General features: G+C 45.5%; 54 non-coding genes across 54 annotated transcripts; all 54 read right to left on the bottom strand.

Annotated features, from left to right (window-relative positions):
• Positions 1–205: 205 nt before the first annotated feature.
• Trnam-cau (transfer RNA methionine (anticodon CAU)) lies at positions 206–295 on the bottom strand. Its single transcript is given in 2 exon segments — positions 206–241; positions 259–295. It is a non-coding gene; the product is annotated as a tRNA-Met (tRNA).
• A 70-nt stretch (positions 296–365) lies between these two features.
• Trnav-cac (transfer RNA valine (anticodon CAC)) lies at positions 366–455 on the bottom strand. Its single transcript is given in 2 exon segments — positions 366–401; positions 419–455. It is a non-coding gene; the product is annotated as a tRNA-Val (tRNA).
• Positions 456–689: 234 nt separating this feature from the next.
• Trnam-cau (transfer RNA methionine (anticodon CAU)) lies at positions 690–779 on the bottom strand. Its single transcript is given in 2 exon segments — positions 690–725; positions 743–779. It is a non-coding gene; the product is annotated as a tRNA-Met (tRNA).
• A 72-nt stretch (positions 780–851) lies between these two features.
• Trnam-cau (transfer RNA methionine (anticodon CAU)) lies at positions 852–941 on the bottom strand. Its single transcript is given in 2 exon segments — positions 852–887; positions 905–941. It is a non-coding gene; the product is annotated as a tRNA-Met (tRNA).
• A 234-nt stretch (positions 942–1,175) lies between these two features.
• Positions 1,176–1,265, bottom strand: Trnam-cau (transfer RNA methionine (anticodon CAU)). Its single transcript is given in 2 exon segments — positions 1,176–1,211; positions 1,229–1,265. It is a non-coding gene; the product is annotated as a tRNA-Met (tRNA).
• A 396-nt stretch (positions 1,266–1,661) lies between these two features.
• On the bottom strand, positions 1,662–1,751 carry Trnam-cau (transfer RNA methionine (anticodon CAU)). The gene is given in 2 exon segments: positions 1,662–1,697; positions 1,715–1,751. It is a non-coding gene; the product is annotated as a tRNA-Met (tRNA).
• Positions 1,752–1,985: 234 nt separating this feature from the next.
• Positions 1,986–2,075, bottom strand: Trnam-cau (transfer RNA methionine (anticodon CAU)). The gene is given in 2 exon segments: positions 1,986–2,021; positions 2,039–2,075. It is a non-coding gene; the product is annotated as a tRNA-Met (tRNA).
• Positions 2,076–3,280: 1,205 nt separating this feature from the next.
• On the bottom strand, positions 3,281–3,370 carry Trnam-cau (transfer RNA methionine (anticodon CAU)). The gene is given in 2 exon segments: positions 3,281–3,316; positions 3,334–3,370. It is a non-coding gene; the product is annotated as a tRNA-Met (tRNA).
• Positions 3,371–3,766: 396 nt separating this feature from the next.
• Trnam-cau (transfer RNA methionine (anticodon CAU)) lies at positions 3,767–3,856 on the bottom strand. The gene is given in 2 exon segments: positions 3,767–3,802; positions 3,820–3,856. It is a non-coding gene; the product is annotated as a tRNA-Met (tRNA).
• Positions 3,857–5,546: 1,690 nt separating this feature from the next.
• Positions 5,547–5,636, bottom strand: Trnam-cau (transfer RNA methionine (anticodon CAU)). Its single transcript is given in 2 exon segments — positions 5,547–5,582; positions 5,600–5,636. It is a non-coding gene; the product is annotated as a tRNA-Met (tRNA).
• Positions 5,637–6,357: 721 nt separating this feature from the next.
• Positions 6,358–6,447, bottom strand: Trnam-cau (transfer RNA methionine (anticodon CAU)). Its single transcript is given in 2 exon segments — positions 6,358–6,393; positions 6,411–6,447. It is a non-coding gene; the product is annotated as a tRNA-Met (tRNA).
• Positions 6,448–6,681: 234 nt separating this feature from the next.
• Trnam-cau (transfer RNA methionine (anticodon CAU)) lies at positions 6,682–6,771 on the bottom strand. Its single transcript is given in 2 exon segments — positions 6,682–6,717; positions 6,735–6,771. It is a non-coding gene; the product is annotated as a tRNA-Met (tRNA).
• Positions 6,772–7,166: 395 nt separating this feature from the next.
• Trnam-cau (transfer RNA methionine (anticodon CAU)) lies at positions 7,167–7,256 on the bottom strand. Its single transcript is given in 2 exon segments — positions 7,167–7,202; positions 7,220–7,256. It is a non-coding gene; the product is annotated as a tRNA-Met (tRNA).
• A 72-nt stretch (positions 7,257–7,328) lies between these two features.
• Positions 7,329–7,418, bottom strand: Trnam-cau (transfer RNA methionine (anticodon CAU)). Its single transcript is given in 2 exon segments — positions 7,329–7,364; positions 7,382–7,418. It is a non-coding gene; the product is annotated as a tRNA-Met (tRNA).
• A 720-nt stretch (positions 7,419–8,138) lies between these two features.
• Trnam-cau (transfer RNA methionine (anticodon CAU)) lies at positions 8,139–8,228 on the bottom strand. Its single transcript is given in 2 exon segments — positions 8,139–8,174; positions 8,192–8,228. It is a non-coding gene; the product is annotated as a tRNA-Met (tRNA).
• Positions 8,229–8,300: 72 nt separating this feature from the next.
• Trnam-cau (transfer RNA methionine (anticodon CAU)) lies at positions 8,301–8,390 on the bottom strand. Its single transcript is given in 2 exon segments — positions 8,301–8,336; positions 8,354–8,390. It is a non-coding gene; the product is annotated as a tRNA-Met (tRNA).
• A 72-nt stretch (positions 8,391–8,462) lies between these two features.
• Trnam-cau (transfer RNA methionine (anticodon CAU)) lies at positions 8,463–8,552 on the bottom strand. The gene is given in 2 exon segments: positions 8,463–8,498; positions 8,516–8,552. It is a non-coding gene; the product is annotated as a tRNA-Met (tRNA).
• Positions 8,553–8,624: 72 nt separating this feature from the next.
• On the bottom strand, positions 8,625–8,714 carry Trnam-cau (transfer RNA methionine (anticodon CAU)). Its single transcript is given in 2 exon segments — positions 8,625–8,660; positions 8,678–8,714. It is a non-coding gene; the product is annotated as a tRNA-Met (tRNA).
• Positions 8,715–8,786: 72 nt separating this feature from the next.
• Positions 8,787–8,876, bottom strand: Trnam-cau (transfer RNA methionine (anticodon CAU)). The gene is given in 2 exon segments: positions 8,787–8,822; positions 8,840–8,876. It is a non-coding gene; the product is annotated as a tRNA-Met (tRNA).
• Positions 8,877–9,434: 558 nt separating this feature from the next.
• Trnam-cau (transfer RNA methionine (anticodon CAU)) lies at positions 9,435–9,524 on the bottom strand. The gene is given in 2 exon segments: positions 9,435–9,470; positions 9,488–9,524. It is a non-coding gene; the product is annotated as a tRNA-Met (tRNA).
• A 396-nt stretch (positions 9,525–9,920) lies between these two features.
• On the bottom strand, positions 9,921–10,010 carry Trnam-cau (transfer RNA methionine (anticodon CAU)). Its single transcript is given in 2 exon segments — positions 9,921–9,956; positions 9,974–10,010. It is a non-coding gene; the product is annotated as a tRNA-Met (tRNA).
• Positions 10,011–10,082: 72 nt separating this feature from the next.
• Trnam-cau (transfer RNA methionine (anticodon CAU)) lies at positions 10,083–10,172 on the bottom strand. The gene is given in 2 exon segments: positions 10,083–10,118; positions 10,136–10,172. It is a non-coding gene; the product is annotated as a tRNA-Met (tRNA).
• Positions 10,173–10,244: 72 nt separating this feature from the next.
• On the bottom strand, positions 10,245–10,334 carry Trnam-cau (transfer RNA methionine (anticodon CAU)). Its single transcript is given in 2 exon segments — positions 10,245–10,280; positions 10,298–10,334. It is a non-coding gene; the product is annotated as a tRNA-Met (tRNA).
• A 72-nt stretch (positions 10,335–10,406) lies between these two features.
• Positions 10,407–10,496, bottom strand: Trnam-cau (transfer RNA methionine (anticodon CAU)). The gene is given in 2 exon segments: positions 10,407–10,442; positions 10,460–10,496. It is a non-coding gene; the product is annotated as a tRNA-Met (tRNA).
• Positions 10,497–11,055: 559 nt separating this feature from the next.
• Trnam-cau (transfer RNA methionine (anticodon CAU)) lies at positions 11,056–11,145 on the bottom strand. Its single transcript is given in 2 exon segments — positions 11,056–11,091; positions 11,109–11,145. It is a non-coding gene; the product is annotated as a tRNA-Met (tRNA).
• A 71-nt stretch (positions 11,146–11,216) lies between these two features.
• On the bottom strand, positions 11,217–11,306 carry Trnam-cau (transfer RNA methionine (anticodon CAU)). The gene is given in 2 exon segments: positions 11,217–11,252; positions 11,270–11,306. It is a non-coding gene; the product is annotated as a tRNA-Met (tRNA).
• A 72-nt stretch (positions 11,307–11,378) lies between these two features.
• On the bottom strand, positions 11,379–11,468 carry Trnam-cau (transfer RNA methionine (anticodon CAU)). Its single transcript is given in 2 exon segments — positions 11,379–11,414; positions 11,432–11,468. It is a non-coding gene; the product is annotated as a tRNA-Met (tRNA).
• A 159-nt stretch (positions 11,469–11,627) lies between these two features.
• Positions 11,628–11,716, bottom strand: Trnay-aua (transfer RNA tyrosine (anticodon AUA)). Its single transcript is given in 2 exon segments — positions 11,628–11,663; positions 11,680–11,716. It is a non-coding gene; the product is annotated as a tRNA-Tyr (tRNA).
• Positions 11,717–11,950: 234 nt separating this feature from the next.
• On the bottom strand, positions 11,951–12,040 carry Trnam-cau (transfer RNA methionine (anticodon CAU)). Its single transcript is given in 2 exon segments — positions 11,951–11,986; positions 12,004–12,040. It is a non-coding gene; the product is annotated as a tRNA-Met (tRNA).
• Positions 12,041–12,436: 396 nt separating this feature from the next.
• Positions 12,437–12,526, bottom strand: Trnam-cau (transfer RNA methionine (anticodon CAU)). The gene is given in 2 exon segments: positions 12,437–12,472; positions 12,490–12,526. It is a non-coding gene; the product is annotated as a tRNA-Met (tRNA).
• A 1,205-nt stretch (positions 12,527–13,731) lies between these two features.
• Trnam-cau (transfer RNA methionine (anticodon CAU)) lies at positions 13,732–13,821 on the bottom strand. The gene is given in 2 exon segments: positions 13,732–13,767; positions 13,785–13,821. It is a non-coding gene; the product is annotated as a tRNA-Met (tRNA).
• Positions 13,822–14,217: 396 nt separating this feature from the next.
• Trnam-cau (transfer RNA methionine (anticodon CAU)) lies at positions 14,218–14,307 on the bottom strand. The gene is given in 2 exon segments: positions 14,218–14,253; positions 14,271–14,307. It is a non-coding gene; the product is annotated as a tRNA-Met (tRNA).
• A 1,690-nt stretch (positions 14,308–15,997) lies between these two features.
• Trnam-cau (transfer RNA methionine (anticodon CAU)) lies at positions 15,998–16,087 on the bottom strand. Its single transcript is given in 2 exon segments — positions 15,998–16,033; positions 16,051–16,087. It is a non-coding gene; the product is annotated as a tRNA-Met (tRNA).
• Positions 16,088–16,808: 721 nt separating this feature from the next.
• On the bottom strand, positions 16,809–16,898 carry Trnam-cau (transfer RNA methionine (anticodon CAU)). Its single transcript is given in 2 exon segments — positions 16,809–16,844; positions 16,862–16,898. It is a non-coding gene; the product is annotated as a tRNA-Met (tRNA).
• Positions 16,899–17,132: 234 nt separating this feature from the next.
• On the bottom strand, positions 17,133–17,222 carry Trnam-cau (transfer RNA methionine (anticodon CAU)). Its single transcript is given in 2 exon segments — positions 17,133–17,168; positions 17,186–17,222. It is a non-coding gene; the product is annotated as a tRNA-Met (tRNA).
• A 396-nt stretch (positions 17,223–17,618) lies between these two features.
• Trnam-cau (transfer RNA methionine (anticodon CAU)) lies at positions 17,619–17,708 on the bottom strand. Its single transcript is given in 2 exon segments — positions 17,619–17,654; positions 17,672–17,708. It is a non-coding gene; the product is annotated as a tRNA-Met (tRNA).
• Positions 17,709–17,780: 72 nt separating this feature from the next.
• Trnam-cau (transfer RNA methionine (anticodon CAU)) lies at positions 17,781–17,870 on the bottom strand. The gene is given in 2 exon segments: positions 17,781–17,816; positions 17,834–17,870. It is a non-coding gene; the product is annotated as a tRNA-Met (tRNA).
• A 720-nt stretch (positions 17,871–18,590) lies between these two features.
• Positions 18,591–18,680, bottom strand: Trnam-cau (transfer RNA methionine (anticodon CAU)). The gene is given in 2 exon segments: positions 18,591–18,626; positions 18,644–18,680. It is a non-coding gene; the product is annotated as a tRNA-Met (tRNA).
• Positions 18,681–18,752: 72 nt separating this feature from the next.
• Positions 18,753–18,842, bottom strand: Trnam-cau (transfer RNA methionine (anticodon CAU)). The gene is given in 2 exon segments: positions 18,753–18,788; positions 18,806–18,842. It is a non-coding gene; the product is annotated as a tRNA-Met (tRNA).
• Positions 18,843–19,001: 159 nt separating this feature from the next.
• Positions 19,002–19,091, bottom strand: Trnam-cau (transfer RNA methionine (anticodon CAU)). Its single transcript is given in 2 exon segments — positions 19,002–19,037; positions 19,055–19,091. It is a non-coding gene; the product is annotated as a tRNA-Met (tRNA).
• Positions 19,092–19,163: 72 nt separating this feature from the next.
• Trnam-cau (transfer RNA methionine (anticodon CAU)) lies at positions 19,164–19,253 on the bottom strand. The gene is given in 2 exon segments: positions 19,164–19,199; positions 19,217–19,253. It is a non-coding gene; the product is annotated as a tRNA-Met (tRNA).
• A 72-nt stretch (positions 19,254–19,325) lies between these two features.
• Trnam-cau (transfer RNA methionine (anticodon CAU)) lies at positions 19,326–19,415 on the bottom strand. The gene is given in 2 exon segments: positions 19,326–19,361; positions 19,379–19,415. It is a non-coding gene; the product is annotated as a tRNA-Met (tRNA).
• Positions 19,416–19,973: 558 nt separating this feature from the next.
• Positions 19,974–20,063, bottom strand: Trnam-cau (transfer RNA methionine (anticodon CAU)). Its single transcript is given in 2 exon segments — positions 19,974–20,009; positions 20,027–20,063. It is a non-coding gene; the product is annotated as a tRNA-Met (tRNA).
• Positions 20,064–20,459: 396 nt separating this feature from the next.
• Trnam-cau (transfer RNA methionine (anticodon CAU)) lies at positions 20,460–20,549 on the bottom strand. The gene is given in 2 exon segments: positions 20,460–20,495; positions 20,513–20,549. It is a non-coding gene; the product is annotated as a tRNA-Met (tRNA).
• Positions 20,550–20,621: 72 nt separating this feature from the next.
• On the bottom strand, positions 20,622–20,711 carry Trnam-cau (transfer RNA methionine (anticodon CAU)). The gene is given in 2 exon segments: positions 20,622–20,657; positions 20,675–20,711. It is a non-coding gene; the product is annotated as a tRNA-Met (tRNA).
• A 72-nt stretch (positions 20,712–20,783) lies between these two features.
• Positions 20,784–20,873, bottom strand: Trnam-cau (transfer RNA methionine (anticodon CAU)). Its single transcript is given in 2 exon segments — positions 20,784–20,819; positions 20,837–20,873. It is a non-coding gene; the product is annotated as a tRNA-Met (tRNA).
• A 72-nt stretch (positions 20,874–20,945) lies between these two features.
• Trnam-cau (transfer RNA methionine (anticodon CAU)) lies at positions 20,946–21,035 on the bottom strand. Its single transcript is given in 2 exon segments — positions 20,946–20,981; positions 20,999–21,035. It is a non-coding gene; the product is annotated as a tRNA-Met (tRNA).
• Positions 21,036–21,594: 559 nt separating this feature from the next.
• Positions 21,595–21,684, bottom strand: Trnam-cau (transfer RNA methionine (anticodon CAU)). Its single transcript is given in 2 exon segments — positions 21,595–21,630; positions 21,648–21,684. It is a non-coding gene; the product is annotated as a tRNA-Met (tRNA).
• A 71-nt stretch (positions 21,685–21,755) lies between these two features.
• Positions 21,756–21,845, bottom strand: Trnam-cau (transfer RNA methionine (anticodon CAU)). Its single transcript is given in 2 exon segments — positions 21,756–21,791; positions 21,809–21,845. It is a non-coding gene; the product is annotated as a tRNA-Met (tRNA).
• A 72-nt stretch (positions 21,846–21,917) lies between these two features.
• On the bottom strand, positions 21,918–22,007 carry Trnam-cau (transfer RNA methionine (anticodon CAU)). The gene is given in 2 exon segments: positions 21,918–21,953; positions 21,971–22,007. It is a non-coding gene; the product is annotated as a tRNA-Met (tRNA).
• Positions 22,008–22,652: 645 nt separating this feature from the next.
• On the bottom strand, positions 22,653–22,742 carry Trnam-cau (transfer RNA methionine (anticodon CAU)). The gene is given in 2 exon segments: positions 22,653–22,688; positions 22,706–22,742. It is a non-coding gene; the product is annotated as a tRNA-Met (tRNA).
• Positions 22,743–23,138: 396 nt separating this feature from the next.
• Trnam-cau (transfer RNA methionine (anticodon CAU)) lies at positions 23,139–23,228 on the bottom strand. Its single transcript is given in 2 exon segments — positions 23,139–23,174; positions 23,192–23,228. It is a non-coding gene; the product is annotated as a tRNA-Met (tRNA).
• Positions 23,229–23,298: 70 nt separating this feature from the next.
• On the bottom strand, positions 23,299–23,388 carry Trnav-cac (transfer RNA valine (anticodon CAC)). The gene is given in 2 exon segments: positions 23,299–23,334; positions 23,352–23,388. It is a non-coding gene; the product is annotated as a tRNA-Val (tRNA).
• Positions 23,389–23,945: 557 nt separating this feature from the next.
• On the bottom strand, positions 23,946–24,035 carry Trnam-cau (transfer RNA methionine (anticodon CAU)). The gene is given in 2 exon segments: positions 23,946–23,981; positions 23,999–24,035. It is a non-coding gene; the product is annotated as a tRNA-Met (tRNA).
• Positions 24,036–24,058: the final 23 nt, after the last annotated feature.

Genomic DNA, 24,058 nt, shown 5'->3' with positions numbered 1-24,058 from the left:
CAACGTTAACAAAACAAGTAACAACTTTCTCAAAAGGAAACGTTGCCCCGGGTGAGGATCGAACTCACGACCTTTAGATAGCTCTATAGAGAGGATTATGAAACTGACACGCTGCCTACTGCGCTACCGAGGCTTCTAACTAATGATAATAGAAGGATATCGCAACGTTAACAAAACAAGTAACAACTTTCTCAAAAGGAAACGGTGCCCCGGGTGAGGATCGAACTCACGACCTTCAGATAGCTCTATAGAGAGGATTATGAGACTGACGCGCTGCCTACTGCGCTACCGAGGTTTCTAACTAATGGCAATAGAAGAATATCGCAACGTTAACAAAACAAGTAAACTTTCTCAAAAAGAAACGTTGCCCCGGGTGAGGATCGAACTCACGGTCTCCAGATAGCTCTATTGAGATGATTGTGAGACTGATGCGCTGCCTACTGCGCTACCTAGGCTTCGAACCAATGGCAATAGAAGAATATCGCAACGTTAACAAAACAAGTAACAACTTTCTCAAAAAGAAATGTTGCCCCGGGTGAGGATCGAACTCACGATCTCCAGTTAGCTCCATTGAGAGGATTATGTGTCTGACGTGCTGCCTACTGCGCTACCGAGGCTTTGACCCTAGGGCAATAGAAGAATATCGCAACGTTAACAAAACAAAAAACAACTTTCTCAAAAGGAAACATTGCCCCGGGTGAGGATCGAACTCACGACCTTCAGATAGCTCCATTGAGAAGATTATGAGACTGACGCGCTGCCTACTGCGCTACCGAGGCTTCGAAACCATGGCAATAGAAGAATATCGCAACGTTAACAAAACAAGTAACAACTTCCTCAAAAAGAAACGTTGCCCCGGGTGAGGATCGAACTCACGACCTTCAGATAGCTCTATAGAGAAGATTATGAGACTGAAGCGCTACCTACTGCGCTACCGAGGCTTCGAGCCAATGGCAATAAAAGAATATCGCAACGTTAACAAAAGAAGTAACAACGTTTTCAAAAAATAACGTAGCCACGAGTGAGGATCGAACTCACTAACTTCAAATAGCTCTATTGAAATAATAATGATTCTGACGCGCTGCCTACTGCGCTACAGAGGCGTCGAAGCAAAAGCAATAGATGAATATCGCAACTTTAACAAAACAAGTCACAACTTTCTCAAAAGGAAACATTGCCCCGGGTGAGGATCGAACTCACGACCTTCAGATAGCTCTATTGAGAGGATTATGAGACTGACGCGCTGCCTACTGCGCTACCGAGGCTTCGAACCAATTTCTATAGAAGAATATCTCAACGTTAACAACACAAGTAACAACTTTTTCGAAAAATAACGTTGCCCCGGGTGAGGATCGAACTAACGACCTCCAGATAGCTCTATTGAGAGGATTATGAGACTAACGCGCTGCCTACTGTGCTACCCAGGCTTCGAACCAATGGCAACAGAACAATATCGCAACGTTAACAAAACAAGTAACAACTTTCTCAAAAAGAAACGTTGCCCCGGGTGAGGATCGAACTCACGGTCTCCAGATAGCTCCATTGAGAGGATTATGAGACTGACGCGATGCCTACTGCGCTACCGAGGCTTTGAACCCAGGGCAATAGAAGAATATCGCAACGTTAACAAAACAAGTAACAACTTTCTCAAAAGGAAACGTTGCCCCGGGTGAGGATCGAACTCACGACCTTCAGATAGCTCTATAGAGAGGATTATGAGACTGACGCGCTGCCTACTGCGCTACCGAGGCTTCTAACTAATGGCAATAGAAGAATATCGCAACGTTAACAAAACAAGTAACAACTTTCTCAAAAAGAAACGCTGCCCCGGATGAGGATCGAACTCACGGTCTCCAGATAGCTCCATTGAGAGGATTATGAGACTGACGCGCTGCCTACTGCGCTACCGAAGCTTTGAACCCAGGGCAATAGAAGAATATCGCAACGTTAACAAAACAAGTAACAACTTTCTCAAAAGGAAACGTTGCCCCGGGTGAGGATCGAACTCACGACCTTCAGATAGCTCTATAGAGAGGATTATGAGACTGACGCGCTGCCTACTGCGCTACCGAGGCTTCTAACTAATGGCAATAGAAGAATATCGCAACGTTAACAAAACAAGTAACAACTTTCTCAAAAAGAAACGCTGCCCCGGATGAGGATCGAACTCACGGTCTCCAGATAGCTCCATTGAGAGGATTATGAGACTGACGCGCTGCCTACTGCGCTACCGAAGCTTTGAACCCAGGGCAATAGAAGAATATCGCAACGTTAACAAAACAAGTAACAACTTTCTCAAAAGGAAACGTTGCCCCGGGTGAGGATCGAACTCAAGACCTACAGATAGCTCTATTGAGAGGATTATGAGACTGACGCGCTGCCTACTGCGCTACCGAGGCTTCGAACCAATGGCAATAGAAGAATATCGCAACGTTAACAAAACAAGTAACAACTTTCTCAAAAAGAAACGCTGCCCCGGATGAGGATCGAACTCACGTTCTCCAGATAGCTCCATTGAGAGGATTATGAGACTGACGCGCTGCCTACTGCGCTACCGAAGCTTTGAACCCAGGGCAATAGAAGAATATCGCAACGTTAACAAAACAAGTAACAACTTTCTCAAAAGGAAACGTTGCCCCGGGTGAGGATCGAACTCAAGACCTACAGATAGCTCTATTGAGAGGATTATGAGACTGACGCGCTGCCTACTGCGCTACCGAGGCTTCGAACCAATGGCAATAGAAGAATATCGCAACGTTAACAAAACAAGTAACAACTTTCTCAAAAAGAAACGTTGCCCCGGGTGAGGATCGAACTCCCGATCTCCAGATAGCTCCATTGAGGGGATTATGTGTCTGACGCGCTGCCTACTGCGCTACCGAGTCTTTGAACCCAGGGCAATAGAAGAATATCGCAACGTTAACAAAACAAGTAACAACTTTCTCAAAAGGAAACATTGCCCCGGGTGAGGATCGACTCACGACCTTCAGATAGCTCTATTGTGAGGATTATGAGACTGACGCGCTGCCTACTGCGCTACCGAGGCTTCGAACCAATTTCTATAGAAGAATATCTCAACGTTAACAAAACAAGTAACAACTTTTTCGAAAAATAACGTTGCCCCGGGTGAGGATCGAACTAACGCCCTCCAGATAGCTCTATTGAGAGGATTATGAGACTAACGCGCTGCCTACTGTGCTACCCAGGCTTCGAACCAATGGCAACAGACGAATATCGCAACGTTAACAAAACAAGTAACAACTTTCTCAAAAAGAAACGTTGCCCCGGGTGAGGATCGAACTCACGACCTTCAGATAGCTCTATTGAGAGGATTATGAGACTGACGCGCTGCCTACTGCGCTACCGAGGCTTCGAACCAATTTCTATAGAAGAATATCTCAACGTTAACAAAACAAGTAACAACTTTTTCGAAAAATAACGTTGTCCCGGGTGAGGATCGAATTAACGCCCTCCAGATAGCTCTATTGAGAGGATTATGAGACTAACGCGCTGCCTACTGTGCTACCCAGGCTTCGAACCAATGGCAACAGAACAATATCGCAACGTTAACAAAACAAGTAACAACTTTCTCAAAAAGAAACGTTGCCCCGGGTGAGGATCGAACTCACGGTCTCCAGATAGCTCCCTTGAGAGGATTATGAGACTGACGCGATGCCTACTGCGCTACCGAGGCTTTGAACCCTGGGCAATAGAAGAATATCGCAACGTTAACAAAACAAGTAACAACTTTCTCAAAAGGAAACGTTGCCCCGGGTGAGGATCGAACTCACGACCTTCAGATAGCTCTATAGAGAGGATTATGAGACTGACGCGCTGCCTACTGCGCTACCGAGGCTTCTAACTAATGGCAATAGAAGAATATCGCAACGTTAACAAAACAAGTAACAACTTTCTCAAAAAGAAACGCTGCCCCGGATGAGGATCGAACTCACGGTCTCCAGATAGCTCCATTGAGAGGATTATGAGACTGACGCGCTGCCTACTGCGCTACCGAAGCTTTGAACCCAGGGCAATAGAAAAATATCGCAACGTTAACAAAACAAGTAACAACTTTCTCAAAAGGAAACATTGCCCCGGGTGAGGATCGACTCACGACCTTCAGATAGCTCTATTGTGAGGATTATGAGACTGACGCGCTGCCTACTGCGCTACCGAGGCTTCGAACCAATTTCTATAGAAGAATATCTCAACGTTAACAAAACAAGTAACAACTTTTTCGAAAAATAACGTTGCCCCGGGTGAGGATCGAACTAACGCGCTCCAGATAGCTCTATTGAGAGGATTATGAGACTAACGCGCTGCCTACTGTGCTACCCAGGCTTCGAACCAATGGCAACAGACGAATATCGCAACGTTAACAAAACAAGTGACAACTTTCTCAAAAAGAAACGTTGCCCTGGGAGAGGATCGAACTCACGATATCCAGATAGCTCCATTGAGAGGATTATGAGACTGACGTGCTGCCTACTGCGCTACCGAGGCTTTGAACCCAGGGCAATAGAAGAATATCGCAACGTTAACAAAACAAGTAACATTTTTCTCAAAAGGAAACGGTGCCCCGGGTGAGGATCGAACTCACGACCTTCAGATAGCTCTATAGAGAGGATTATGAGACTGACGCGCTGCCTACTGCGCTACCTAGGCTCCGAACCAATGGCAATAGAAGAATATCGCTACGTTAACAAAACAAGTAACAACTTTCTCAAAAAGAAACGTTGCCCCGGGTGAGGATCGAACTCACGATCTCCAGTTAGCTCCATTGAGAGGATTATGTGTCTGACGTGCTGCCTACTGCGCTACCGAGGCTTTGACCCTAGGGCAATAGAAGAATATCGCAACGTTAACAAAACAAAAAACAACTTTCTCAAAAGGAAACATTGCCCCGGGTGAGGATCGAACTCACGACCTTCAGATAGCTCCATTGAGAGGATTATGAGACTGACGCGCTGCCTACTGTGCTACCCAGGCTTCGAACCAATGGCAACAGACGAATATCGCAACGTTAACAAAACAAGTAACAACTTTCTCAAAAGAAACGTTGCCCTGGGTGAGGATCGAACTCACGATATCCAGATAGCTCCATTGAGAGGATTATGAGACTGACGCGCTGCCTACTGCGCTACCGAGGTTTCTAACTAATGGCAATAGAAGAATATCGCAACGTTAACAAAACAAGTAACATTTTTCTCAAAAGGAAACGGTGCCCCGGGTGAGGATCGAACTCCCGGTCTCCAGATAGCTCTATTGAGAGGATTGTGAGACTGATGCGCTGCCTACTGCGCTACCTAGGCTTCGAACCAATGGCAATAGAAGAATATCGCTACGTTAACAAAACAAGTAACAACTTTCTCAAAAAGAAACGTTGCCCCGGGTGAGGATCGAACTCACGATCTCCAGTTAGCTCCATTAAGAGGATTATGTGTCTGACGTGCTGCCTACTGCGCTACCGAGGCTTTGATCCTAGGGCAATAGAAGAATATCGCAACGTTAACAAAACAAAAAACAACTTTCTCAAAAGGAAACATTGCCCCGGGTGAGGATCGAACTCACGACCTTCAGATAGCTCCATTGAGAGGATTATGAGACTGACGCGCTGCCTACTGCGCTACCGAGGCTTCGAACCCATTTCTATAGAAGAATATCTCAACGTTAACAAAACAAGTAACAACTTTTTCGAAAAATAACGTTGCCCCGGGTGAGAATCGAACTAACGACCTCCAGATAGCTCTATTGAGAGGATTATGAGACTAACGCGCTGCCTACTGTGCTACCCATTCTTCGAATCAATGGCAAAAGATGAATATCGCAACTTTAGCAAAAAAAGAAAAAGGATGTTCAAAATACAACATTGCTCCGGGTGACGATCGAACTCACGACCTTCAGATAGCTCTATTGAGAGGATTATGAGACTGGCGCGCTGCCTACTGCGCTACCGAGGCTTCGAAACCATGGCAATAGAAGAATATCGCAACGTTAACAAAACAAGTAACAACTTCCTCAAAAAGAAACGTTGCCCCGGGTGAGGATCGAACTCACGACCTTCAGATACCTCTATAGAGAAGATTATGAGACTGACGCGCTACCTACTGCGCTACAGAGAAGTCGAGCCAATGGCAATAGAAGAATATCGCAACGTTAACAAAACAAGTAACAACTTTTTCAAAAAATAACGTAGCCACGAGTGAGGATCGAACTCACTAACTTCAAATAGCTCTATTGAGATAATAATGATTCTGACGCGCTGCCTACTGCGCTACAGAGGCATCGAAGCAATGGCAATAGATGAATATCGCAACTTTAACAAAAAAAAGAAAATGATTTTTCATAAAATAACGTTACCCCGGGTGAGGATCGAACTCACGACCTTCAGATAGCTCTATTGAGAGGATTATGAGACTGATGCGCTGCCTACTGCGCTACCGAGGCGTCGAAACCATGGCAATAGAAGAATATCGCAACGTTAACAAAACAAGTAACAACTTTCTCAAAAAGAAACGTTGCCCCGGGTGAGGATCGATTTCAAGACCATCATATAGCTCTATAGAGAGGATTATGAGACTGACGCGCTGCTTACTGCGCTACCGAGGCTTTGAACCCAGGGCAATAGAAGAATATCGCAACGTTAACAAAACAAGTAAAACCTTTCTCAAAAGGAAACGTTGCCTCGGGTGAGGATCGAACTCACGACCTTCAGATAGCTCTATAGAGAGGATTATGAGACTGACGCGCTGCCTACTGCGCTACCGAGGCTTCTAACTAATGGCAATAGAAGAATATCGCAACGTTAACAAAACAAGTAACAACTTTCTCAAACCGAACCGTTGCCCCGGGTGAGGACGAACTCACGGTCTCCAGATAGCTCTGTTGAGAGGATTATGAGACTAACGCGCTGCCTACTGTGCTACCCAGGCTTCGAATCAATAGCAACAGAAGAATATCGCAACGTTAACAAAACAAGTAACAACTTTCTCAAAAAGAAACGTTGCCCCGGGTGAGGATCGAACTCACGATACCCAGATAGCTCCATTGAGAGGATTATGAGACTGACGCGCTGCCTACTGCGCTACCGAGGCTTTGAACCCAGGGCAATAGAAGAATATCGCAACGTTAACAAAACAAGTAACACCTTTCTCAAAAGGAAACGTTGCCCCGGGTGAGGATCGAACTCACGACCTTCAGATAGCTCTATTGAGAGGATTATGAGACTGACGCGCTGCCTACTGCGCTACCGAGGCTTCGAACCAATGGCAATAGAAGAATATCGCAACGTTAACAAAACAAGTAACAACTTTCTCAAAAAGAAACGTTGCCCCGGGTGAGGATCGAACTCACGACCTTCAGATAGCTCTATAGAGAAGATTATGAGACTGACGCGCTACCTACTGCGCTACGGAGGCTTCGAGCCAATGGCAATAGAAGAATATCGCAACGTTAACAAAACAAGTAACAACTTTTTCAAAAAATAACGTAGCCACGAGTGAGGATCGAACTCACTAACTTCAAATAGTTCTATTGAGATAATAATGATTCTGGCGCGCTGCCTACTGCGCTACAGAGGCGTCGAAGCAATGGCAATAGATGAATATCGCAACTTTAACAAATAAAAGAAAAAGATTTTTCATAAAATAACGTTAACCCGGGTGAGGATCGAACTCACGACCTTCAGATAGCTCTATTGAGAGGATTATGAGACTGATGCGCTGCCTACTGCGCTACCGAGGCGTCGAAACCATGGCAATAGAAGAATATCGCAACGTTAACAAAACAAGTAACAACTTTCTCAAAAAGAAACGTTGCCCCGGGTGAGGATCGAACTCACGACCTTCAGATAGCTCTATAGAGAGGATTATGAGACTGACGTGCTGCCTACTGCGCTACCGAGGCTTCTAACTAATGGCAATAGAAGAATATCGCAACGTTAACAAAACAAGTAACAACTTTCTCAAAAGGAACCGTTGCCCCGGGTGAGGATCGAACTCACGACCTTCAGATAGCTCCATTGAGAGGATTATGAGACTGACGCGCTGCCTACTGCGCTACTGAGGCTTTGAACCCAGGTCAATAGAAGAATATCGCAACGTTAATAAACAAGTAACAACTTTCTCAAAAGGAAACATTGCCCCGGGTGAGGATCGAACTCACGACCTTCAGATAGCTCTATTGAGAGGATTATGAGACTGACGCGCTGCCTACTGCGCTACCGAGGCTTCGAACCAATTTCTATAGAAGAATATCGCAACGTTAACAAAACAAGTAACAACTTTCTCAAAAGGAAACATTGCCCCGGGTGAGGATCGAACTCACGACCTTCAGATAGCTCTATTGAGAGGATTATGAGACTGACGCGCTGCCTACTGCGCTACCGAGGCTTCTAACTAATGATAATAGAAGGATATCGCAACGTTAACAAAACAAGTAACAACTTTCTCAAAAAGAAACGCTGCCCCGGGTGAGGATCGAACTCACGGTCTCCAGATAGCTCCATTGAGAGGATTATGAGACTGACGCGCTGCCTACTGCGCTACCGAGGCTTTGAACTCAGGGCAATAGAAGAATATCGCAACGTTAACAAAACAAGTAACAACTTTCTCAAAAGGAAACGTTGCCCCGGGTGAGGATCGAACTCACGACCTTCAGATAGCTCTATTGAGAGGATTATGAGACAGACGCGCTGCCTACTGCGCTACCGAGGCTTCGAACCAATGGCAATAGAAGAATATCGCAACGTTAACAAAACAAGTAACAACTTTCTCAAAAGAAAACGTTGCCCCGAGTGAGGATCGAACTCACGACCTTCAGATAGCTCTATAGAGACGATTATGAGACTGACGCGCTGCCTACTGCGCTACCGAGGCTTCTAACTAATGGCAATAGAAGAATATCGCAACGTTAACAAAACAAATAACAACTTTCTCAAAAAGAAACGCTGCCCCGGATGAGTATCGAACTCACGGTCTCCAGATAGCTCCATTGAGAGGATTATGAGACTGACGCGCTGCCTACTGCGCTACCGAAGCTTTGAACCCAGGGCAATAGAAGAATATCGCAACGTTAACAAAACAAGTAACAACTTTCTCAAAAGGAAACGTTGCCCCGGGTGAGGATCGAACTCAAGACCTACAGATAGCTCTATTGAGAGGATTATGAGACTGACGCGCTGCCTACTGCGCTACCGAGGCTTCGAACCGATGGCAATAGAAGAATATCGCAACGTTAACAAAACAAGTAACAACTTTCTCAAAAAGAAACGTTGCCCCGGGTGAGGATCGAACTCACGATCTCCAGATAGCTCCATTGAGGGGATTATGTGTCTGACGCGCTGCCTACTGCGCTACCGAGTCTTTGAACCCAGGGCAATAGAAGAATATCGCAACGTTAACAAAACAAGTAACAACTTTCTCAAAAGGAAACATTGCCCCGGGTGAGGATCGAACTCACGACCTTCAGATAGCTATATTGAGAGGAATATGAGACTGACGCGCTGCCTACTGCGCTACCGAGGCTTCGAACCAATTTCTATAGAAGAATATCTCAACGTTAACAAAACAAGTAACACCTTTTTCGAAAAATAACGTTGCCCCGTGTGACTATCGAACTAACGCCCTCCAGATAGCTCTATTGAGAGGATTATGAGACTAACGCGCTGCCTACTGTGCTACCCAGGCTTCGAATCAATAGCAACAGAAGAATATCGCAACGTTAACAAAACAAGTAACAACTTTCTCAAAAAGAAACGTTGCCCCGGGTGAGGATCGAACTCACGATACCCAGATAGCTCCATTGAGAGGATTATGAGACTGACGTGCTGCCTACTGCGCTACCGAGGCTTTGAAGCCAGGGCAATAGAAAAATATCGCAACGTTAACAAAACAAGTAACAACTTTCTCAAAAGGAAACGTTGCCCCGGGTGAGGATCGAACTCACGACCTTCAGATAGCTCTATAGAGTGGATTATGAGACTGACACGCTGCCTACTGCGCTACCGAGGCTTCTAACTAATGATAATAGAAGGATATCGCAACGTTAACAAAACAAGTAACAACTTTCTCAAAAAGAAACGCTGCCCCGGGTGAGGATCGAACTCACGGTCTCCAGATAGCTCCATTGAGAGGATTATGAGACTGACGCGCTGCCTACTGCGCTACCGAGGCTTTGAACCCAGGGCAATAGAAGAATATCGCAACGTTAACAAAACAAGTAACAACTTTCTCAAAAGGAAACGTTGCCCCGGGTGAGGATCGAACTCACGACCTTCAGATAGCTCTATTGAGAGGATTATGAGACTGACGCGCTGCCTACTGCGCTACCGAGGCTTCGAACCAATGGCAATAGAAGAATATCGCAACGTTAACAAAACAAGTAACAACTTTCTCAAAAAGAAACGTTGCCCCGGGTGAGGATCGAACTCACGACCTTCAGATAGCTCTATAGAGAAGATTATGAGACTGACGCGCTACCTACTGCGCTACGGAGGCTTCGAGCCAATGGCAATAGAAGAATATCGCAACGTTAACAAAACAAGTAACAACTTTTTCAAAAAATAACTTAGCCACGAGTGAGGATCGAACTCACTAACTTCAAATAGTTCTATTGAGATAATAATGATTCTGACGCGCTGCCTACTGCGCTACAGAGGCGTCGAAGCAATGGCAATAGATGAATATCGCAACTTTAACAAATAAAAGAAAAAGATTTTTCATAAAATAACGTTAACCCGGGTGAGGATCGAACTCACGACCTTCAGATAGCTCTATTGAGAGGATTATGAGACTGATGCGCTGCCTACTGCGCTACCGAGGCGTCGAAACCATGGCAATAGAAGAATATCGCAACGTTAACAAAACAAGTAACAACTTTCTCAAAAAGAAACGTTGCCCCGGGTGAGGATCGAACTCACGACCTTCAAATAGCTCTATAGAGAGGATTATGAGACTGACGTGCTGCCTACTGCGCTACCGAGGCTTCTAACTAATGGCAATAGAAGAATATCGCAACGTTAACAAAACAAGTAACAATTTTCTCAAAAAGAACCGTTGCCCCGGGTGAGGATCGAACTCACGGTCTCCAGATAGCTCCATTGAGAGGATTATGAGACTGACGCGCTGCCTACTGCGCTACCGAGGCTTTGAACCCAGGTCAATAGAAGAATATCGCAACGTTAATAAACAAGTAACAACTTTCTCGAAAGGAAACATTGCCCCGGGTGAGGATCGAACTCACGACCTTCAGATAGCTCTATTGAGAGGATTATGAGACTGACGCGCTGCCTACTGCGCTACCGAGGCTTCGAACCAATTTCTATAGAAGAATATCGCAACGTTAACAAAACAAGTAACAACTTTCTCAAAAGGAAACACTGCCCCGGGTGAGGATCGAACTCACGACCTTCAGATAGCTCTATTGAGAGGATTATGAGACTGACGCGCTGCCTACTGCGCTACCGAGGCCGCGGGTGAGGATCGAACTCACGACCTTCAGATAGCTCTATTGAGTGGATTATGAGACTGACGCGCTGCCTACTGCTCTACCGAGGCTTCGAAACCATGGCAATAGAAGAATATCGCAACGTTAACAAAACAAGTAACAACTTCCTCAAAAAGAAACGTTGCCCTGGGTGAGGATCGAACTCACGACCTTCAGATAGCTCTATAGAGAAGATTATGAACTGAAGCGCTACCTACTGCGCTACCGAGGCTTCGAGCCAATGGCAATAGAAGAATATCGCAACGTTAACAAAAGAAGTAACAACGTTTTCAAAAAATAACGTAGCCACGAGTGAGGATCGAACTCACTAACTTCAAATAGCTCTATTGAAATAATAATGATTCTGACGCGCTGCCTACTGCGCTACAGAGGCGTCGAAGCAAAAGCAATAGATGAATATCGCAACTTTAACAAAACAAGTCACAACTTTCTCAAACGGAAACATTGCCCCGGGTGAGGATCGAACTCACGACCTTCAGATAGCTCTATTGAGAGGATTATGAGACTGACGCGCTGCCTACTGCGCTACCGAGGCTTCGAACCAATTTCTATAGAAGAATATCTCAACGTTAACAACACAAGTAACAACTTTTTCGAAAAATAACGTTGCCCCGGGTGAGGATCGAACTAACGACCTCCAGATAGCTCTATTGAGAGGATTATGAGACTAACGCGCTGCCTACTGTGCTACCCAGGCTTCGAACCAATGGCAACAGAACAATATCGCAACGTTAACAAAACAAGTAACAACTTTCTCAAAAAGAAACGTTGCCCCGGGTGAGGATCGAACTCACGGTCTCCAGATAGCTCCATTGAGAGGATTATGAGACTGACGCGATGCCTACTGCGCTACCGAGGCTTTGAACCCAGGGCAATAGAAGAATATCGCAACGTTAACAAAACAAGTAACAACTTTCTCAAAAGGAAACGTTGCCCCGGGTGAGGATCGAACTCACGACCTTCAGATAGCTCTATAGAGAGGATTATGAGACTGACGCGCTGCCTACTGCGCTACCGAGGCTTCTAACTAATGGCAATAGAAGAATATCGCAACGTTAACAAAACAAGTAACAACTTTCTCAAAAAGAAACGCTGCCCCGGATGAGGATCGAACTCACGGTCTCCAGATAGCTCCATTGAGAGGATTATGAGACTGACGCGCTGCCTACTGCGCTACCGAAGCTTTGAACCCAGGGCAATAGAAGAATATCGCAACGTTAACAAAACAAGTAACAACTTTCTCAAAAGGAAACGTTGCCCCGGGTGAGGATCGAACTCAAGACCTACAGATAGCTCTATTGAGAGGATTATGAGACTGACGCGCTGCCTACTGCGCTACCGAGGCTTCGAACCAATGGCAATAGAAGAATATCGCAACGTTAACAAAACAAGTAACAACTTTCTCAAAAAGAAACGCTGCCCCGGATGAGGATCGAACTCACGGTCTCCAGATAGCTCCATTGAGAGGATTATGAGACTGACGCGCTGCCTACTGCGCTACCGAAGCTTTGAACCCAGGGCAATAGAAGAATATCGCAACGTTAACAAAACAAGTAACAACTTTCTCAAAAGGAAACGTTGCCCCGGGTGAGGATCGAACTCAAGACCTACAGATAGCTCTATTGAGAGGATTATGAGACTGACGCGCTGCCTACTGCGCTACCGAGGCTTCGAACCAATGGCAATAGAAGAATATCGCAACGTTAACAAAACAAGTAACAACTTTCTCAAAAAGAAACGTTGCCCCGGGTGAGGATCGAACTCCCGATCTCCAGATAGCTCCATTGAGGGGATTATGTGTCTGACGCGCTGCCTACTGCGCTACCGAGTCTTTGAACCCAGGGCAATAGAAGAATATCGCAACGTTAACAAAACAAGTAACAACTTTCTCAAAAGGAAACATTGCCCCGGGTGAGGATCGACTCACGACCTTCAGATAGCTCTATTGTGAGGATTATGAGACTGACGCGCTGCCTACTGCGCTACCGAGGCTTCGAACCAATTTCTATAGAAGAATATCTCAACGTTAACAAAACAAGTAACAACTTTTTCGAAAAATAACGTTGCCCCGGGTGAGGATCGAACTAACGCCCTCCAGATAGCTCTATTGAGAGGATTATGAGACTAACGCGCTGCCTACTGTGCTACCCAGGCTTCGAACCAATGGCAACAGACGAATATCGCAACGTTAACAAAACAAGTAACAACTTTCTCAAAAAGAAACGTTGCCCCGGGTGAGGATCGAACTCACGACCTTCAGATAGCTCTATTGAGAGGATTATGAGACTGACGCGCTGCCTACTGCGCTACCGAGGCTTCGAACCAATTTCTATAGAAGAATATCTCAACGTTAACAAAACAAGTAACAACTTTTTCGAAAAATAACGTTGCCCCGGGTGAGGATCGAACTAACGCCCTCCAGATAGCTCTATTGAGAGGATTATGAGACTAACGCGCTGCCTACTGTGCTACCCAGGCTTCGAACCAATGGCAACAGAACAATATCGCAACGTTAACAAAACAAGTAACAACTTTCTCAAAAAGAAACGTTGCCCCGGGTGAGGATCGAACTCACGGTCTCCAGATAGCTCCCTTGAGAGGATTATGAGACTGACGCGATGCCTACTGCGCTACCGAGGCTTTGAACCCTGGGCAATAGAAGAATATCGCAACGTTAACAAAACAAGTAACAACTTTCTCAAAAGGAAACGTTGCCCCGGGTGAGGATCGAACTCACGACCTTCAGATAGCTCTATAGAGAGGATTATGAGACTGACGCGCTGCCTACTGCGCTACCGAGGCTTCTAACTAATGGCAATAGAAGAATATCGCAACGTTAACAAAACAAGTAACAACTTTCTCAAAAAGAAACGCTGCCCCGGATGAGGATCGAACTCACGGTCTCCAGATAGCTCCATTGAGAGGATTATGAGACTGACGCGCTGCCTACTGCGCTACCGAAGCTTTGAACCCAGGGCAATAGAAAAATATCGCAACGTTAACAAAACAAGTAACAACTTTCTCAAAAGGAAACATTGCCCCGGGTGAGGATCGACTCACGACCTTCAGATAGCTCTATTGTGAGGATTATGAGACTGACGCGCTGCCTACTGCGCTACCGAGGCTTCGAACCAATTTCTATAGAAGAATATCTCAACGTTAACAAAACAAGTAACAACTTTTTCGAAAAATAACGTTGCCCCGGGTGAGGATCGAACTAACGCGCTCCAGATAGCTCTATTGAGAGGATTATGAGACTAACGCGCTGCCTACTGTGCTACCCAGGCTTCGAACCAATGGCAACAGACGAATATCGCAACGTTAACAAAACAAGTAACAACTTTCTCAAAAAGAAACGTTGCCCTGGGAGAGGATCGAACTCACGATATCCAGATAGCTCCATTGAGAGGATTATGAGACTGACGTGCTGCCTACTGCGCTACCGAGGCTTTGAACCCAGGGCAATAGAAGAATATCGCAACGTTAACAAAACAAGTAACATTTTTCTCAAAAGGAAACGGTGCCCCGGGTGAGGATCGAACTCACGACCTTCAGATAGCTCTATAGAGAGGATTATGAGACTGACGCGCTGCCTACTGCGCTACCTAGGCTCCGAACCAATGGCAATAGAAGAATATCGCTACGTTAACAAAACAAGTAACAACTTTCTCAAAAAGAAACGTTGCCCCGGGTGAGGATCGAACTCACGATCTCCAGTTAGCTCCATTGAGAGGATTATGTGTCTGACGTGCTGCCTACTGCGCTACCGAGGCTTTGACCCTAGGGCAATAGAAGAATATCGCAACGTTAACAAAACAAAAAACAACTTTCTCAAAAGGAAACATTGCCCCGGGTGAGGATCGAACTCACGACCTTCAGATAGCTCCATTGAGAGGATTATGAGACTGACGCGCTGCCTACTGTGCTACCCAGGCTTCGAACCAATGGCAACAGACGAATATCGCAACGTTAACAAAACAAGTAACAACTTTCTCAAAAGAAACGTTGCCCTGGGTGAGGATCGAACTCACGATATCCAGATAGCTCCATTGAGAGGATTATGAGACTGACGCGCTGCCTACTGCGCTACCGAGGTTTCTAACTAATGGCAATAGAAGAATATCGCAACGTTAACAAAACAAGTAACATTTTTCTCAAAAGGAAACGGTGCCCCGGGTGAGGATCGAACTCCCGGTCTCCAGATAGCTCTATTGAGAGGATTGTGAGACTGATGCGCTGCCTACTGCGCTACCTAGGCTTCGAACCAATGGCAATAGAAGAATATCGCTACGTTAACAAAACAAGTAACAACTTTCTCAAAAAGAAACGTTGCCCCGGGTGAGGATCGAACTCACGATCTCCAGTTAGCTCCATTAAGAGGATTATGTGTCTGACGTGCTGCCTACTGCGCTACCGAGGCTTTGATCCTAGGGCAATAGAAGAATATCGCAACGTTAACAAAACAAAAAACAACTTTCTCAAAAGGAAACATTGCCCCGGGTGAGGATCGAACTCACGACCTTCAGATAGCTCCATTGAGAGGATTATGAGACTGACGCGCTGCCTACTGCGCTACCGAGGCTTCGAACCCATTTCTATAGAAGAATATCTCAACGTTAACAAAACAAGTAACAACTTTTTCGAAAAATAACGTTGCCCCGGGTGAGAATCGAACTAACGACCTCCAGATAGCTCTATTGAGAGGATTATGAGACTAACGCGCTGCCTACTGTGCTACCCATTCTTCGAATCAATGGCAAAAGATGAATATCGCAACTTTAGCAAAAAAAGAAAAAGGATGTTCAAAATACAACATTGCTCCGGGTGACGATCGAACTCACGACCTTCAGATAGCTCTATTGAGAGGATTATGAGACTGGCGCGCTGCCTACTGCGCTACCGAGGCTTCGAAACCATGGCAATAGAAGAATATCGCAACGTTAACAAAACAAGTAACAACTTCCTCAAAAAGAAACGTTGCCCCGGGTGAGGATCGAACTCACGACCTTCAGATACCTCTATAGAGAAGATTATGAGACTGACGCGCTACCTACTGCGCTACAGAGAAGTCGAGCCAATGGCAATAGAAGAATATCGCAACGTTAACAAAACAAGTAACAACTTTTTCAAAAAATAACGTAGCCACGAGTGAGGATCGAACTCACTAACTTCAAATAGCTCTATTGAGATAATAATGATTCTGACGCGCTGCCTACTGCGCTACAGAGGCATCGAAGCAATGGCAATAGATGAATATCGCAACTTTAACAAAAAAAAGAAAATGATTTTTCATAAAATAACGTTACCCCGGGTGAGGATCGAACTCACGACCTTCAGATAGCTCTATTGAGAGGATTATGAGACTGATGCGCTGCCTACTGCGCTACCGAGGCGTCGAAACCATGGCAATAGAAGAATATCGCAACGTTAACAAAACAAGTAACAACTTTCTCAAAAAGAAACGTTGCCCCGGGTGAGGATCGATTTCAAGACCATCATATAGCTCTATAGAGAGGATTATGAGACTGACGCGCTGCTTACTGCGCTACCGAGGCTTTGAACCCAGGGCAATAGAAGAATATCGCAACGTTAACAAAACAAGTAAAACCTTTCTCAAAAGGAAACGTTGCCTCGGGTGAGGATCGAACTCACGACCTTCAGATAGCTCTATAGAGAGGATTATGAGACTGACGCGCTGCCTACTGCGCTACCGAGGCTTCTAACTAATGGCAATAGAAGAATATCGCAACGTTAACAAAACAAGTAACAACTTTCTCAAACCGAACCGTTGCCCCGGGTGAGGATCGAACTCACGGTCTCCAGATAGCTCTGTTGAGAGGATTATGAGACTAACGCGCTGCCTACTGTGCTACCCAGGCTTCGAATCAATAGCAACAGAAGAATATCGCAACGTTAACAAAACAAGTAACAACTTTCTCAAAAAGAAACGTTGCCCCGGGTGAGGATCGAACTCACGATACCCAGATAGCTCCATTGAGAGGATTATGAGACTGACGCGCTGCCTACTGCGCTACCGAGGCTTTGAACCCAGGGCAATAGAAGAATATCGCAACGTTAACAAAACAAGTAACACCTTTCTCAAAAGGAAACGTTGCCCCGGGTGAGGATCGAACTCACGACCTTCAGATAGCTCTATTGAGAGGATTATGAGACTGACGCGCTGCCTACTGCGCTACCGAGGCTTCGAACCAATGGCAATAGAAGAATATCGCAACGTTAACAAAACAAGTAACAACTTTCTCAAAAAGAAACGTTGCCCCGGGTGAGGATCGAACTCACGACCTTCAGATAGCTCTATAGAGAAGATTATGAGACTGACGCGCTACCTACTGCGCTACGGAGGCTTCGAGCCAATGGCAATAGAAGAATATCGCAACGTTAACAAAACAAGTAACAACTTTTTCAAAAAATAACGTAGCCACGAGTGAGGATCGAACTCACTAACTTCAAATAGTTCTATTGAGATAATAATGATTCTGGCGCGCTGCCTACTGCGCTACAGAGGCGTCGAAGCAATGGCAAAAGATGAATATCGCAACTTTAACAAATAAAAGAAAAAGATTTTTCATAAAATAACGTTAACCCGGGTGAGGATCGAACTCACGACCTTCAGATAGCTCTATTGAGAGGATTATGAGACTGATGCGCTGCCTACTGCGCTACCGAGGCGTCGAAACCATTGCAATAGAAGAATATCGCAACGTTAACAAAACAAGTAACAACTTTCTCAAAAAGAAACGTTGCCCCGGGTGAGGATCGAACTCACGACCTTCAGATAGCTCTATAGAGAGGATTATGAGACTGACGTGCTGCCTACTGCGCTACCGAGGCTTCTAACTAATGGCAATAGAAGAATATCGCAACGTTAACAAAACAAGTAACAACTTTCTCAAAAGGAACCGTTGCCCCGGGTGAGGATCGAACTCACGACCTTCAGATAGCTCCATTGAGAGGATTATGAGACTGACGCGCTGCCTACTGCGCTACTGAGGCTTTGAACCCAGGTCAATAGAAGAATATCGCAACGTTAATAAACAAGTAACAACTTTCTCAAAAGGAAACATTGCCCCGGGTGAGGATCGAACTCACGACCTTCAGATAGCTCTATTGAGAGGATTATGAGACTGACGCGCTGCCTACTGCGCTACCGAGGCTTCGAACCAATTTCTATAGAAGAATATCGCAACGTTAACAAAACAAGTAACAACTTTCTCAAAAGGAAACATTGCCCCGGGTGAGGATCGAACTCACGACCTTCAGATAGCTCTATTGAGAGGATTATGAGACTGACGCGCTGCCTACTGCGCTACCGAGGCCCCGGGTGAGGATCGAACTCACGACCTTCAGATAGCTCTATAGAGAGGATTATGAGACTGACACGCTGCCTACTGCGCTACCGAGGCTTCTAACTAATGATAATAGAAGGATATCGCAACGTTAACAAAACAAGTAACAACTTTCTCAAAAAGAAACGCTGCCCCGGGTGAGGATCGAACTCACGATCTCCAGATAGCTCCATTGAGAGGATTATGAGACTGACGCGCTGCCTACTGCGCTACCGAGGCTTTGAACTCAGGGCAATAGAAGAATATCGCAACGTTAACAAAACAAGTAACAACTTTCTCAAAAGGAAACGTTGCCCCGGGTGAGGATCGAACTCACGACCTTCAGATAGCTCTATTGAGAGGATTATGAGACAGACGCGCTGCCTACTGCGCTACCGAGGCTTCGAACCAATGGCAATAGAAGAATATCGCAACGTTAACAAAACAAGTAACAACTTTCTCAAAAGAAAACGTTGCCCCGAGTGAGGATCGAACTCACGACCTTCAGATAGCTCTATAGAGACGATTATGAGACTGACGCGCTGCCTACTGCGCTACCGAGGCTTCTAACTAATGGCAATAGAAGAATATCGCAACGTTAACAAAACAAATAACAACTTTCTCAAAAAGAAACGCTGCCCCGGATGAGTATCGAACTCACGGTCTCCAGATAGCTCCATTGAGAGGATTATGAGACTGACGCGCTGCCTACTGCGCTACCGAAGCTTTGAACCCAGGGCAATAGAAGAATATCGCAACGTTAACAAAACAAGTAACAACTTTCTCAAAAGGAAACGTTGCCCCGGGTGAGGATCGAACTCAAGACCTACAGATAGCTCTATTGAGAGGATTATGAGACTGACGCGCTGCCTACTGCGCTACCGAGGCTTCGAACCGATGGCAATAGAAGAATATCGCAACGTTAACAAAACAAGTAACAACTTTCTCAAAAAGAAACGTTGCCCCGGGTGAGGATCGAACTCACGATCTCCAGATAGCTCCATTGAGGGGATTATGTGTCTGACGCGCTGCCTACTGCGCTACCGAGTCTTTGAACCCAGGGCAATAGAAGAATATCGCAACGTTAACAAAACAAGTAACAACTTTCTCAAAAGGAAACATTGCCCCGGGTGAGGATCGAACTCACGACCTTCAGATAGCTATATTGAGAGGATTATGAGACTGACGCGCTGCCTACTGCGCTACCGAGGCTTCGAACCAATTTCTATAGAAGAATATCTCAACGTTAACAAAACAAGTAACACCTTTTTCGAAAAATAACGTTGCCCCGTGTGACTATCGAACTAACGCCCTCCAGATAGCTCTATTGAGAGGATTATGAGACTAACGCGCTGCCTACTGTGCTACCCAGGCTTCGAATCAATAGCAACAGAAGAATATCGCAACGTTAACAAAACAAGTAACAACTTTCTCAAAAAGAAACGTTGCCCCGGGTGAGGATCGAACTCACGATACCCAGATAGCTCCATTGAGAGGATTATGAGACTGACGTGCTGCCTACTGCGCTACCGAGGCTTTGAAGCCAGGGCAATAGAAGAATATCGCAACGTTAACAAAACAAGTAACAACTTTCTCAAAAGGAAACGTTGCCCCGGGTGAGGATCGAACTCACGACCTTCAGATAGCTCTATAGAGTGGATTATGAGACTGACACGCTGCCTACTGCGCTACCGAGGCTTCTAACTAATGATAATAGAAGGATATCGCAACGTTAACAAAACAAGTAACAACTTTCTCAAAAAGAAACGCTGCCCCGGGTGAGGATCGAACTCACGGTCTCCAGATAGCTCCATTGAGAGGATTATGAGACTGACGCGCTGCCTACTGCGCTACCGAGGCTTTGAACCCAGGGCAATAGAAGAATATCGCAACGTTAACAAAACAAGTAACAACTTTCTCAAAAGGAAACGTTGCCCCGGGTGAGGATCGAACTCACGACCTTCAGATAGCTCTATTGAGAGGATTATGAGACTGACGCGCTGCCTACTGCGCTACCGAGGCTTCGAACCAATGGCAATAGAAGAATATCGCAACGTTAACAAAACAAGTAACAACTTTCTCAAAAAGAAACGTTGCCCCGGGTGAGGATCGAACTCACGACCTTCAGATAGCTCTATAGAGAAGATTATGAGACTGACGCGCTACCTACTGCGCTACGGAGGCTTCGAGCCAATGGCAATAGAAGAATATCGCAACGTTAACAAAACAAGTAACAACTTTTTCAAAAAATAACTTAGCCACGAGTGAGGATCGAACTCACTAACTTCAAATAGTTCTATTGAGATAATAATGATTCTGACGCGCTGCCTACTGCGCTACAGAGGCGTCGAAGCAATGGCAATAGATGAATATCGCAACTTTAACAAATAAAAGAAAAAGATTTTTCATAAAATAACGTTAACCCGGGTGAGGATCGAACTCACGACCTTCAGATAGCTCTATTGAGAGGATTATGAGACTGATGCGCTGCCTACTGCGCTACCGAGGCGTCGAAACCATGGCAATAGAAGAATATCGCAACGTTAACAAAACAAGTAACAACTTTCTCAAAAAGAAACGTTGCCCCGGGTGAGGATCGAACTCACGACCTTCAGATAGCTCTATAGAGAGGATTATGAGACTGACGTGCTGCCTACTGCGCTACCGAGGCTTCTAACTAATGGCAATAGAAGAATATCGCAACGTTAACAAAACAAGTAACAATTTTCTCAAAAAGAACCGTTGCCCCGGGTGAGGATCGAACTCACGGTCTCCAGATAGCTCCATTGAGAGGATTATGAGACTGACGCGCTGCCTACTGCGCTACCGAGGCTTTGAACCCAGGTCAATAGAAGAATATCGCAACGTTAATAAACAAGTAACAACTTTCTCGAAAGGAAACATTGCCCCGGGTGAGGATCGAACTCACGACCTTCAGATAGCTCTATTGAGAGGATTATGAGACTGACGCGCTGCCTACTGCGCTACCGAGGCTTCGAACCAATTTCTATAGAAGAATATCGCAACGTTAACAAAACAAGTAACAACTTTCTCAAAAGGAAACATTGCCCCGGGTGAGGATCGAACTCACGACCTTCAGATAGCTCTATTGAGAGGATTATGAGACTGAAGCGCTGCCTACTGCGCTACCGAGGCCGCGGGTGAGGATCGAACTCACGACCTTCAGATAGCTCTATAGAGAGGATTATGAGACTGACACGCTGCCTACTGCGCTACCGAGGCTTCTAACTAATGATAATAGAAGGATATCGCAACGTTAACAAAACAAGTAACAACTTTCTCAAAAAGAAACGCTGCTCCGGGTGAGGATCGAACTCACGGTCTCCAGATAGCTCCATTGAGAGGATTATGAGACTGACGCGCTGCCTACTGCACTACCGAAGCTTTGAACCCAGGGCAATAGAAGAATATCGCAACGTTAACAAAACAAGTAACAACTTTCTCAAAAGGAAACGTTGCCCCGGGTGAGGATCGAACTCAAGACCTACAGATAGCTCTATTGAGAGGATTATGAGACTGACGCGCTGCCTACTGCGCTACCGAGGCTTCGAACCGATGGCAATAGAAGAATATCGCAACGTTAACAAAACAAGTAAACACTTTCTCAAAAAGAAACGTTGCCCCGGGTGAGGATCGAACTCACGATCTCCAGATAGCTCCATTGAGGGGATTATGTGTCTGACGCGCTGCCTACTGCGCTACCGAGTCTTTGAACCCAGGGCAATAGAAGAATATCGCAACGTTAACAAAACAAGTAACAACTTTCTCAAAAGGAAACATTGCCCCGGGTGAGGATCGAACTCACGACCTTCAGATAGCTATATTGAGAGGATTATGAGACTGACGCGCTGCCTACTGCGCTACCGAGGCTTCGAACCAATTTCTATAGAAGAATATCTCAACGTTAACAAAACAAGTAACAACTTTTTCGAAAAATAACGTTGCCCCGGGTGAGGATCGAACTAACGCCCTCCAGATAGCTCTATTGAGAGGATTATGAGACTAACGCGCTGCCTACTGTGCTACCCAGGCTTCGAACCAATGGCAACAGACGAATATCGCAACGTTAACAAAACAAGTAACAACTTTCTCAAAAAGAAACGTTGCCCTGGGTGAGGATCGAACTCACGATATCCAGATAGCTCCATTGAGAGGATTATGAGACTGACGTGCTGCCTACTGCGCTACCGAGGCTTTGAACCCAGGGCAATAGAAGAATATCGCAACGTTAACAAAACAAGTAACATTTTTCTCAAAAGGAAACGGTGCCCCGGGTGAGGATCGAACTCACGACCTTCAGATAGCTCTATAGAGAGGATTATGAGACTGACGCGCTGCCTACTGCGCTACCGAGGTTTCTAACTAATGGCAATAGAAGAATATCGCAACGTTAACAAAACAAGTAAACTTTCTCAAAAAGAAACGTTGCCCCGGGTGAGGATCGAACTCACGGTCTCCAGATAGCTCTATTGAGAGGATTGTGAGACTGATGCGCTGCCTACTGCGCTACCTAGGCTTCGAACCAATGGCAATAGAAGAATATCGCAACGTTAACAAAACAAGTAACAACTTTCTCAAAAAGAAACGTTGCCCCGGGTGAGGATCGAACTCACGATCTCCAGTTAGCTCCATTGAGAGGATTATGTGTCTGACGTGCTGCCTACTGCGCTACCGAGGCTTTGACCCTTGGGCAATAGAAGAATATCGCAACGTTAACAAAACAAAAAACAACTTTCTCAAAAGGAAACATTTCCCCGGGTGAGGATCGAACTCACGACCTTCAGATAGCTCTATTGAGAAGATTATGAGACTGACGCGCTGCCTACTGCGCTCCCGAGCTTCGAACCAATTGCTATAGAAGAATATCTCAACGTTAACAAAACAAGTAACAACTTTCTCAAAAAGAAACGTTGCCCCGGGTGAGGATCGAACTCACGATATCCAGATAGCTCCATTGAGAGGATTATGAGACTGACGTGCTGCCTACTGCGCTACCGAGGCTTTGAAGCCTGGGCAATAGAAGAATATCGCAACGTTAACAAAACAAGTAACAACTTTCTCAAAAGAAAACGTTGCCCCGGGTGAGGATCGAACTCACGACCTTCAGATAGCTCTATAGAGAGGATTATGAGACTGACACGCTGCCTACTGCGCTACCGAGGCTTCTAACTAATGATAATAGAAGG

Source organism: Argiope bruennichi, chromosome 8 (assembly GCF_947563725.1).
Source record: "Argiope bruennichi chromosome 8, qqArgBrue1.1, whole genome shotgun sequence".
NCBI lineage: Eukaryota > Metazoa > Arthropoda > Arachnida > Araneae > Araneidae > Argiope > Argiope bruennichi.
This window is presented reverse-complemented; position numbering and strand designations above follow the sequence as displayed.